Below are 12,791 nucleotides of genomic sequence, written 5' to 3'. Positions count from 1 at the left end.
AATTTGTCCTTAGTATGCTGATACCCGATATGTGGGGGGGAACCACCGTTTGGGCGCATAGGAGGGCTCGGAAGGGAAGGAGCATCATTTGGAATGCAGACTTAGATGGATTGGTCTGCAGGCGTCACATTGCGTTTGCAGAGCCCCTAATGTACCTAAACAGTAGAAACCCCCCACAAGTGACCCCATATTGGAAACTAGACCCCTCAATGAACTTATCTAGATTTGTTGTGAGAACTTTGAACCCCCAAGTGTTTCACTACAGTTTATAACGCAGAGCCGTGAAAATAAAAAATCTTTTTGTTTTCCCACAAAAATTATTTTTTATCCCCAGTTTTGTATTTTCCCAAGGGTAACAGGAGAAATTGGACCACAAAAGTTGTTGTCCTATTTGTCCTGAGTACGCTGATACCCCATATGTTGGGGTAAACCCCTGTTTGGGCACACGGGAGAGCTCGGAAGGGAAGGAGCACTGTTTCACTTTTTCAACGCAGAATTGGCTGGAATTGAGATCGGACGCCATGTCGTGTTTGGAGAGCCCCTGATGTGCCGAAACAGTGGAAACCCCCCAATTATAACTGAAACCCTAATCTAAACACACCCCTAACCCTAATTCCAACGGTAACCCTAACCACACCTCTAACCCAGACACACCCCTAACCCTAATCCCAACCCTATTCCCAACCGTAAATGTAATCTAAACCCTAACCCTAACTTTAGCCCCAACCCTAGCCCTAACCCTAGCCCTAGCCCTAACCTTAACCCTAACCCTAGCCCTAACCCTAGCCCTAATCCTAGCCCTAACTCTAGCCCTAACCCTAACCCTAGCCCTAGCCCTAACCCTAGCCCTAATGGGAAAATGGAAATAAATACATTTTTTTTTATTTTTCCCTAACTAAGGGGGTGATGAAGGGGGGTTTGATTTACTTTTATAGCGGGTTTTTTAGCGGATTTTTATGATTGGCAGCCGTCACACACTGAAAGACGCTTTTTATTGCAAAAAATATTTTTTGCAATACCACATTTTGAGAGCTATAATTTTTCCATATTTTGGTCCATAGAGTTATGTGAGGTCTTGTTTTTTGCGGGACGAGTTGACGTTTTTATTGAAAACATTTTCGGGCACGTGACATTTTTTGATCGCTTTTTATTCCGATTTTTGTGAGGCAGAATGACCAAAAACCAGCTATTCATGAATTTCTATTGGGGGAGGCGTTTATACCGTTCCGCGTTTGGTAAAATTGATAAATCAGTTTTATTCTTCGGGTCAGTACGATTACAGCGATATCTCATTTATATCATTTTTTTAATGTTTTGGCGCTTTTATACGATAAAAACTATTTTACAGAAAAAATAATTATTTTTGCATCGCTTTATTCTGAGGACTATAACTTTTTTATTTTTTTGCTGATGATGCTGTATGGCGGCTCTTTTTTTGTGGGACAAGATGATGTTTGCAGCGGTACCATGGTTATTTATAACTGTCTTTTTGATCGCGTGTTATTCCACTTTTTGTTCGGCGGTATGATAATAAAGCGTGGTTTTTTTTTTGTTTTTCTTACGGTATTTACTGAAGGGGTTAACTAGTGGGACAGTTTTATAGGTCGGGTCGTTACGGACGCGGCGATACTAAATATGTGTACTTTTATTGGTTCTTTTTTTTTATTTAGATGAAGAAATGTATTTATGGGAATAATATTTTTTTTTTTTTTCATTATTTTGGAATTTTTTATTTTTTTTTCTACACATTTGGAAAAATTTTTTTTTACCTTTTTACTTTGTCCCAGGGGGGGACAATACAGATCAGTGATCTGACAGTTTGCACAGCACTCTGTCAGATCACTGATCTGACATGCAGCGCTGCAGCCTTCACAGTGCCTGCTCTGAGCAGGCTCTGTGAAGCCACCTCCCTCCCTGCAGGACCCGGATCCGCGGCCATCTTGGATCCGGGGCTGGAGCAGGGAGGGAGGGAGGTAAGACCCCCGCAGCAACGCGATCACATCGCGTTGCTGCGGGGGGCTCAGGGAAGCCCGCAGGGAGCCCCCTCCCTGCGCGGTGCTTCCCTGCACCGCCGGCACATCGCGATCATGTTTGATCGCGGTGTGCCAGGGGTTAATGTGCCGGGGGCGGTCCGTGACCGCTCCTGGCACATAGTGCTGGATGTCAGCTGCGATAAGCAGCTGACACCCGGCCGCGATCGGCGGCGCTCCCCCCGTGAGCGCTGCCGATCGCTATGACGTACTATCCCGTCCAGGGTCAGATAAGCCCAGGGCACCTCGACGGGAAAGTACGTCTAAGGTCACAGAGGGGTTAATTGAGAATCTATCAAAGTGCTGTCCACAGGAACATGGACTTATAGCTCTTATCTTTTTTATCTGAACTCCTCTGTGTTGATTTCTAACCACATCACAGGGCAGTTCAGCTTTCCTGTGGTCATAAATCAACACAGAGGGGTTTAAAAAAGAAATGAAAAAAGTTGTAAAACTTTGCCATCAGAATGAACTCACTGATTGATGCTCTGTTAACTCATTCTATATTTATGTAGCGTGAAACAAAGAGTTTGTATAAGCTAAACTGTGTGTAATGAAACCAAAAATGTTTTTTTTTAAATGCATCAACGTAAAAAAAAAGTATCCAGAAAGTTTCCATACTTTTTAAGTGTTTTTGAACAAGCCAGACCCAGAGAATGAATAGAAAATTGATAGGATCGGAGTCTAAGGGCAAAATGGGGTCAGAATCCAGGCAAGACTATCAGAGCAATACAGACCTAGGTCAAAGCCTGACTGGGAGTCAAAGGACTAATCCAGAAGAGTAGTCTACAATTGATGGGTCAAACATCAAAGTGAGAGTGTACCGATAGTATCTGACAATACAAAGGACACAGCAATTTTTAGTGGGGTCCCTGGGCCACTTATTGGCTACGAAGCCCACTCTTTGATTTGTTGGTTAGATGATCTAGTTTGCCCAAAGGAAAAATCGAACATCTTGGCTAGTTGGCTGAGCATGTGGCTCACGCGAGAAGACCGGAGAGGTGGAGACTGGAAATTGGGGACTGTTGTGAATGGTGGTCTATAGGCTCCCCCAGTCATTCCCAGCTAGAGGGTCTCAATGATCTCCCAACTTCCAAGAGTTAGCGAGGACTCTGGGATGTAGACGTTCCTTCGGATGCAGAGTCCATTGTGCTCTCGTTCTGTAAAATATCACAGCAGAAGACACAAGATCTTCTGCAGCATGAAAAACAACTCTCCGTAATACTCTCTGATTTTCAATTACTCATGTAAGACTTTTTTTTCTCTTTGTGTCTTGGGTATCATTCCCAAATTAGCCCATGGTGGCTTATCTCTACCTGCCAGGCAGAACTGTCTGCAAAGATTCAATCCATGTCCCGGGGGATCACAGCCACAAATTGACACTAATTGCCTCCTTACTTGACAGTCTAAGCCTGGAAAACAAGAAGTAAATGGTTCCACCCTTCTCCGCATCACCCCCTAAAGACAGACATTTATGTCATCTTGAAGCCACGGTGCACAGTCCCAGGGCCTCTGATAACATAATTAACGTCAATCAGGTTCGATGAATCATTCGGAGCTGGGCCTTGAATGTTCTTCTAAACCTTACAATTTGGGTTATGGAGAAAGTGTCTCTTGTATCTTCTAACGATGGGTGATGTGATGTGATGGGATTGAGAGAACCTAAACGTCAGGCCACAAAAAGTAGGCTTATGTTCCCCTTTTATGGCTTACCTTCAATGAGTGGGTCCGACATGGTATACTGAGATATTGAAGGCCATTCACAAAAACACACCACTGTTCTCCTCGCCAATGTCGGCACCTCACCACTGCAGTCAACGTGGTGGAAGTGGCATTTGGAACCGCTGGGGCAATGCCAAAAAAATAGACTTCCACCGTCCACGTCTTTGGTTGTAGTCGTCCAGGAGAATATTATGGGAAGTCTCAGGATGTCAACATGGAACGCCCTTCAGGAGAACAGCATGGTGCCATGTATGGGAATGACTTCTCCATAAGCCGTCGGTCACTGAGTGTCAGGAATTCACGGGATAAAGGAGGGTTATGAAAAGACTTTGGTAGTATTGTAATTGGCTAATGGTTATGACTGTAGACAGCCATTTGGACCCATTGGAAAACATAATCTCTGATGAATTTCTGGTCCATTTATTTCATTCAAGTGGAACCAACACCCACTTCATTACCCCAAATTTGGTGACTGGCAAATCGAAGATTATCACGGAAAGGATGAGATCTGTAGAGTAGAAGCAAGGTTTTTCTTATTCATATCAATGTGCTTAGGTGCCTTTTGGTATCGAAACACATTGGTTTGAATTAAAAATCTTGCTTGTACTCTACAGATCTCATCCTTTCCGTGAGTGCAGCCGGCACATCGTGATAATCTCTGCTTTGCCAAACTGCTATCTGGATGATACTCTCCTCCAGTCACAGTGTCACAGGTCTACCGTGACAGAGAGGTTCCAGAGAACCGCAGCGCTCTGGGCCTCGTTCACACACAGTGAATAGAAGCTCTTCTCCTGTATTCTGACCTGGCTGCTTTGTGCCAGCAGTGCAGGAGTTAATCTTGTTGCTGAGTTGCTGTGATCTGGTCTCTCAGCTGAAGGTGATTTTGTAATCTCCTCCTCTATATAGACCCAACCTTGACTTCAGCTATTGTCAGTGATCAGTTCAGCTGCCTGGCTTGGAGGTTGAAGGAGCGTGGTGTATTAGGAGCTTGGAGGTTTATTTTCAGAGATTGGTGTCTGCTGTTTTGGTTGCATGTTAAACCTGTTTTCCTTCCTAGTATTTTCCTTCTCTTCCTTCTATGTGTTACCTCTGTGGTTGTGTGAGCATTTGGTGAGTTTGAGACTTTTAGTTAACTTGTCTGTATACCCTGTTTATTGTTGTATTTATACACTGGTGCAGTCCACCTCCTTTGGGGGGGGGGGGACTGCACAGGAGACAGGGATACGCTGGCGGCTCAGGCTTCCTAACCATCATATGTACCCCTGAGATAAGGGAAAGTCAGGGCCCCATTTTAGTGGCAGGGACAGGTGCGGGTCCCAGTACCCATCCTGCCCCTTTATCTCCGTTAACGGCGTGACACACGGGGCTGCAGCTACAGCACATCAGGTTTCTACAGGTCCTTACACAACCCTTACAGATAAGCGCCACCATCACCCTCACCCCCATCTTGTTCCTTACGGTACTGCCCATTGTCCCATCCAGATCTTCCTAAAATGGGTGATTGGTGAACGGCTATGGGTACGAGGATTATAAGTCCAATATCCCCTGATGGCAAATGTAATCACAGACATGGACCATATTGGAAGACCCTGTGGCCATTAGAGAGATAAGTCTCAGGATTAATTAGTGCCATCATTTTCCTTACGAGACTGCACTTTTGAAGGAAGAATAGTGATGTCCATTGGGTTGACCCATATAAATTCATCACACCATAGAGACCGGCTAAAAAAAACTTTCAAAAAGGTGGCAACATATAGATACTTACAGCATAAACATCTCTCGGCAGAGTATTGCAAAATACAATAATCGTCTTGTACCACTCATCTTGGGATCCGTGGAACCAAGAAGAAGGGTATGGAAATGATAGTACAAATACATAAGTGCCACCACAGGGTGGATGCCAACGTGATAAGATAATCCAATAGGTCCTGGAATTGAGGAACAGGGTGCAGATTATCACCAATGACTTAAGTATGTGTTCCGATAGATTTAATACTGCTACTTTTTGAGTTCAACCAGTCAATCAAAGGGATGAAAATTGTCCCAAAACGTCCTCACCCGCAGACTTGTATATGGATACCTTTGACATGTAAAATAAAATTTAATTATATGTTAATGGCTACCTATAGTTTTTCATTTTCAGGTCCATTAAACTGTTGTTTTCTGTATAGAAATCTCTTCCTTTTTCCCTTCTGTTATCTCTAACACTGAGAGAAGAAACCATGAAGGCAGAGAGAGCCGTCAGAGCCAGGACCAGAACTCTGATGGTTTTGCAGGTGAGCTAGCTAGTTGAAAGGTTTGCACACACGTTGAAGTGGCAAAACTGTAGGAAATGTTTAGAAAGTTTTTTACATTTTAATAATTTTAGGAAACAGAATTAGTTTTCTTCCTAAATTAATTAGCTTTGATGCAAAGTTGTAACTAAATTTTCCTGGCCAACGCAAAGCGGCTTCTTGGCACTCCAAAAGCACCCGAGTGACGCTCTTGATTGAACTCTCTGAATGCAGGATATATGCTGGGAAATCTGTAAATCTCCCTATGTAGCAAATAATTATAGTTTTTTCTTGAGATTCCCATCAGGTGATAAAGCTTTCACACATTTTTCAGTTAGATCATGTCTGTACCATTCAGTCGGACCTTCGTTTGAAGGACATGTATTCAGACTCATTCGTCGGTGGTTTAGATCATCTACAACATCAGCAGAAAGTGGCATTGGTTGAACTTTTTTTTTTTCTTTTTTTTCTCGCCAATAGATGAATCTTAGATGCATTTATGAAAAGGTTTTTTTATTGCATTTGCAGACTCTAGTGCAATGGAAATAAATAATTTATCCTCATCTGCTCTAATTACGAGTGTACTCTCGGCTTCTCACAGCCGATGAGACAGATACATCTTCTAAATTCTAATCAATGAGCAATTGATATCTCCCTCTGAGCACATCGCCCATAGCAGGTCAGTAAATTCTGCTTTCACACATTGAGAAGACGGTAAAGTAACACCACGACGTGCTCACAATGTGGTGCCTTTTGAATCGCATCCGAGAGTTGGTGGGTGGATGTGTTGAGCTCTCGGAGGGCCATCTGGGAATAATACACTATGGGTTTATTAAAATGGTGAAAGGAAAGAGTTGTTAATGCAATTCAGAATCTTCAATAGCTAGACAACCATTTATAAAAGTGGGCAAATGCCCCTTGGGCTTTTCATCTTTCCATAAAATTAACCTCGGTGATAGTTTCCTTGCTGTCACGGGCGTGACAGATGCAACAGACAGTCGATCTGCATCTGGCTGCAGAAGGTCTCTGCGTTTGGCATTGCAGACGCCTTCTTAATCCTTCTGACTTTGGGACCCAGTGGCAACCTCCCTCCTGTTCTAATTGACACACCTGGACCTAGGTGTTTATAGACTCTCAGTCTGCTTCAGGGAGTCGCCGATGATATTCACATTTTCCCCTTGTGAAGGCTTGGAGCTATAGCAGTCAGCTTTCTTCCTCTCTGGTGCTCTTGGAGGACGATTGGTGTTAGCTCTCTGGAGTCTGCTCATGGTAGGTTTCTCCCCCTTGTTTGTCTCCCTTTTTGTCTTTAGTGTACAGTGGGGACTGACCATTGCTCATCCCCCTTCCCTGTTCAGGGCCTAGTTCTAGAGATATACAGGGCTTAGGTTTCCTGTTTGGCGATTGGTGTGGAACCAGTTTAGGGATGGTAGGGTTGGCAGGGTGCTATTAGATCTGCCTAGGGGTCTCCACTGCCCCATTCCCTATTGTTTGGGCTTCCTTCCGCTCATCCCTTCGTGTTGCACTTAGTCTTCCCACACTGAGCGTGATACTTGCACCTAGTAAATGGTGGCATCAGATCTGTGTAAGCAAGAAATTGCTAAATCACTAGAGACTTCTGGTCTATAGGAGGGCAACAACCCAGGAGCAGGACCGTTACCTCAGCCTTTGTGCAAGGAGAAACAGGAGGAGCACTGCCAGAGCCCTGCAAAATGACCTCCAGCAGGCCACAAATGTGCACGTGTCTGCACACTCAGTTAGAAACCAACTCTATTAGGATTGTCGGAGTGCCCGACGTTCCAAAGATGGGGGTTGTGCTCACAGCCCAACACCGTGCAGGACGCTTGGAATTTGCCACAGAACACCGGGATTGGCAAATTCACCACTGGCGCCCTGTGCTCTTCACAGATGAAAGCAGGTTCACACTGAGCACATGTGACAGACGGGACAGAGTCTGGAGACACCGTGGAGAGCGATCTGCTGCCTGCAACATCCTTCAGCATGACCGGTTTGGCAGTTGGTCAGTAATGGTGTAAGGTGGCATTTCTTTGGAGGGCCGCACAGCAGCCAGAGGTAGCCTGACTGCCATTAGGTACCAAGATGAGATCCTCAGACCCCTTGTGAGACCAAATGCTGGTGCGGTTGGCCCTGGGTTCCTCCTAATGTAGGACAATGCCAGACCTCATGTGGCTGCAGTGTCAGCAGTTCCTGCAAGATGAAGGCATTGAAGCTATGGACTGGCCCGCCCGTTCCCCAGACCTGAATCCGATTGAGCACATCTGGGGCATCATGCCTCGCTCCATCCACCAACGTCACGTTGCACCACAGACTGTCAAGGTGTTGGCGGATACTTTAGTCCAGGTCTGGGAGGAGATCACTCAGGAGACCATCCGCCGCCTCATCAGGAGCATGCCCAGGCGTTGTAGGGAGGTCATACAGGCACGTGGAGGCCACACACAATACTGAGCATCTTTTCCTTGTCATGAGGCATTTCCACTGAATTTGGATCAGCCTGTAATTTGATTTTCCACTTTGATTTTGAGTATCATTCCAAATCTAGACCTCCATGGGATATTCATTTTGATTTACATTGAATTGTTATGTTTTATTGTTCTGAACACATTCCACTATGCAATGAATAAAAATTTGCAACTGGAACATTTCATTCAGAGATATCTAAGATGTGGGATTTCAGTGTTCCCTTTATTTTTTTGAGCAGTGTACAGTGGGGCAAAAAAGTATTTAGTCAGTCAGCAATAGTGCAAGTTCCACCACTTAAAAAGATGAGAGGCGTCTGTAATTTACATCATAGGTAGACCTCAACTATGGGAGACAAACTGAGAAAAAAAAATCCATAAAAACACATTGTCTGTTTTTTTAACAATTTATTTGCATATTATGGTGAAAAATAAGTATTTGGTCAGAAACAAAATTTCATCTCAATACTTTGTAATATATCCTTTGTTGGCAATGACAGAGGTCAAACGTTTTCTGTAAGTCTTCACAAGGTTGCCACACACTGTTGTTGGTATGTTGGCCCATTCCTCCATGCAGATCTCCTCTAGAGCAGTGATGTTTTTGGCTTTTCGCTTGGCAACACGGACTTTCAACTCCCTCCAAAGGTTTTCTATAGGGTTGAGATCTGGAGACTGGCTAGGCCACTCCAGGACCTTGAAATGCTTCTTACGAAGCCACTCCTTCGTTGCCCTGGCAGTGTGCTTTGGATCATTGTCATGTTGAAAGACCCAGCCACGTTTCATCTTCAATGCCCTTGCTGATGGAAGGACGTTTGCACTCAAAATCTCACGATACATGGCCCCATTCATTCTTTCATGTACCCGGATCAGTCGTCCTGGCCCCTTTGCAGAGAAACAGCCCCAAAGCATGATGTTTCCACCACCATGCTTTACAGTAGGTATGGTGTTTGATGGATGCAACTCAGTACTCTTTTTCCTCCAAACACGACAAGTTGTGTTTCTACCAAACAGTTCCAGTTTGGTTTCATCAGACCATAGGACATTCTCCCAAAACTCCTCTGGATCATCCAAATGCTCTCTAGCAAACTTCAGACGGGCCCGGACATGTACTGGCTTAAGCAGTGGGACACGTCTGGCACTGCAGGATCTGAGTCCATGGTGGCGTAGTGTGTTACTTATGGTAGGCCTTGTTACATTGGTCCCAGCTCTCTGCAGTTCATTCACTAGGTCCCCCCGCGTGGTTCTGAGATTTTTGCTCACCGTTCTTGTGATCATTCTGACCCCACGGGGTGGGATTTTGCGTGGAGCCCCAGATCGAGGGAGATTATCAGTGGTCTTGTATGTCTTCCATTTTCTAATTATTGCTCCCACTGTTGATTTCTTTACTCCAAGCTGGTTGGCTATTGCAGATTCAGTCTTCCCAGCCTGGTGCAGGGGTACAATTTTGTTTCTGGTGTCCTTTGACAGCTCTTTGGTCTTCACCATAGTGGAGTTTGGAGTCAGACTGTTTGAGGGTGTGCACAGGTGTCTTTTTATACTGATAACAAGTTTAAACAGGTGCCATTACTACAGGTAATGAGTGGAGGAAAGAGGAGACTCTTAAAGAAGAAGTTACAGGTCTGTGAGAGCCAGAAATCTTGATTGTTTGTTTCTGACCAAATACTTATTTTCCACCATAATATGCAAATAAATTGTTAAAAAAACAGACAATGTGATTTTCTGGATTTTTTTTTCTCAGTTTGTCTCCCATAGTTGAGGTCTACCTATGATGTAAATTACAGACGCCTCTCATCTTTTTAAGTGGTGGAACTTGCACTATTGCTGACTGACTAAATACTTTTTTGCCCCACTGTATATAATTTTCCAATAGTTTGTCAGGATATGGTTATGCAACAATATGTGTCTATTATCCTTTCTAACACCAGGTGTTTGCTAGACTTGTGTTTCTTTTATGCAATTTTGGACTGGTTTTGTCAGTTTTTTAACCTAATGAGTTTGTTAGGAACATCTGGAAGCAGAAGCTAGAACTGCAAGAGATTTTATTCTCTTTTGATAAAAAAAAATAAAGTGCTATTAGGAGCCCTTTGTTTTCTTAAAAGACCTGCAAATAACTATGACAAATGTTCCAAATGACAGGTGCCTTGAGCAACTTCTAGCCAAAGTGTATGGGCATTTTCCCAATGACCAAAGATACAGTCCATCCCTCCATGACATTATTTTTTTGCAGTCAATTTCATTCTACTTTTGTGGACAGTTCAACACTTCATGCTCATTAATCCGCGATTTTCCAGGAATAAGAAAATAACTAACTAAAGGAAAAATTATTATAAATAAATTCTTAAGTACTTAAAATTAGTAAAACACAATTCTTTTGTCCATAAGGATAATCAATGCAGAATTAGAATAGCCATTGTCTTGTAACATTAAGCACCCCTGGTAGCCCCAGTGTTAGATCAGATAGACAGGGTGGACAGCAGTGTGAGCAACCTCTTCTTACCTCAGCACTCCTGGTATCTCCAATATAAGATCAGATAGACAGGGTGGACAGCTGTGTGAGCAGCCTCTTCTTACCTCAGCACTCCTGGTATCTCCAATATAAGATCAGATAGACAGGGTGGACAGCTGTGTGAGCAGCCTCTTCTTACCTCAGCACTCCTGGTATCTCCAATATAAGATCAGATAGACAGGGTGGACAGCTATGTGAGCAGCCTCTTCTTACCTCAGCACTCCTGGTATCTCCAATATAAGATCAGATAGACAGGGTGGACAGCTGTGTGAGCAGCCTCTTCTTACCTCAGCACTCCTGGTATCTCCAATATAAGATCAGATAGACAGGGTGGACAGCTGTGTGAGCAGCCTCTTCTTACCTCAGCACTCCTGGTATCTCCAATATAAGATCAGATAGACAGGGTGGACAGCTATGTGAGCAGCCTCTTCTTACCTCAGCACTCCTGGTATCTCCAATATAAGATCAGATAGGGTGGACAGCTGTGTGAGCATCCTCTTCTTATTTCAGCACTGCTGGTATGTCCGGTCTTAAATCAGATAGACATGGTGGACAGCAATGTGAGCAGCCTCTTCTTACCTCAGCTCTCATTGTATCTCCAGTATTAGATCAGATAGATAGAGTGGACAGCAGTGTGAGCAGCCTCTTCTTATCTCAGCACTCCGGTATCTCCAGTATTAGATAAGATAAACAAGGTAGACAACAATGTGAGCAGCCTTTTCTTACTTCAGCACTGCTGGTAGCCCTTGTATAAGATCAGATAGACAGGGAGGACAGCAGTGTGAGCAGCCTCTTCTTACCTCAGCACCCCTGATATCTCTAGTATTAGATCAGATAGACAGGGTGAATAGCAGTGTGAGCAGCCTCTTCTTACCTCAGCACCCCTGGTATCTCCAGTAGTAGATCAGATAGACAGGGTGAATAGCAGTGTGAGCAGCCTCTTCTTACCTCAGCACCCCTGTTATCTACAGTATAAGATCAGATAGGTAGGGTAGACAGCAGTGTGAGCAGTCTCTTCTTACCTCATCACTTCTGGTATGTCCGGTCTTAAATCAGATAGACAGGGTGGACATCAGTGTGAGCAGCCTCTTCTTACCTCAGCGTCCCTGTTATCTCCAGTATAAGATCAGATAGGTAGGGTTCATCACTTCTGGTATGTCCGGTCTTAAATCAGATAGATGGGGGTGGACAGCAGTGTGAGAAGCCTCTTTCTTACCTCAGCATCCCTGTTATCTCCAGTATAAGATCAGATAGGTAGGGTTCATCACTTCTGGTATGTCCGGTCTTAAATCAGATAGACAGGGTGGACAGCAGTGTGAGCAGCCTCTTCTTACCTCAGCACTGCTGGTATGTCCAGTATTAAATCAGAATATCCACTGGAAGCCCAACCTCCTACACAAGAAGAGAAGGTGCAACACTTCTACCGCACATGTTCTCTGGCACCTGTCCTAACATTCTAGGACTGTTTGTCGGTATAACAAGATGGCGGCCATTTTATTTGTATAGTGAATACCTCTTTAGGCAAATCGATTGTGATTTGCTACTTAAATGTCTTTAGGAATTTATTTATAACGAAATTTCCTTTGAATATTTTTTTTTCTATTCTCCTTTAATAACCTAGTGAGAATAACCAGTCTAGCATTCTTCATTCTTGTGAATTCCACATATCAAGTTTGTCTACCAAGCTAATGGAATCATAAGGGTTCAGTAAGGTCAAGGAGATGAAAATCTTAAGTAGCTGTTCCCTCAATTTTTCCGTTTGAAGTCTACAGCTGTTCTTTTACAC

Source organism: Ranitomeya imitator, chromosome 9 (assembly GCF_032444005.1).
Source record: "Ranitomeya imitator isolate aRanImi1 chromosome 9, aRanImi1.pri, whole genome shotgun sequence".
Lineage (NCBI taxonomy): Eukaryota > Metazoa > Chordata > Amphibia > Anura > Dendrobatidae > Ranitomeya > Ranitomeya imitator.
The sequence above is the reverse complement of the archived record's forward strand: the minus strand, read 5'-3'. Positions refer to the sequence as shown.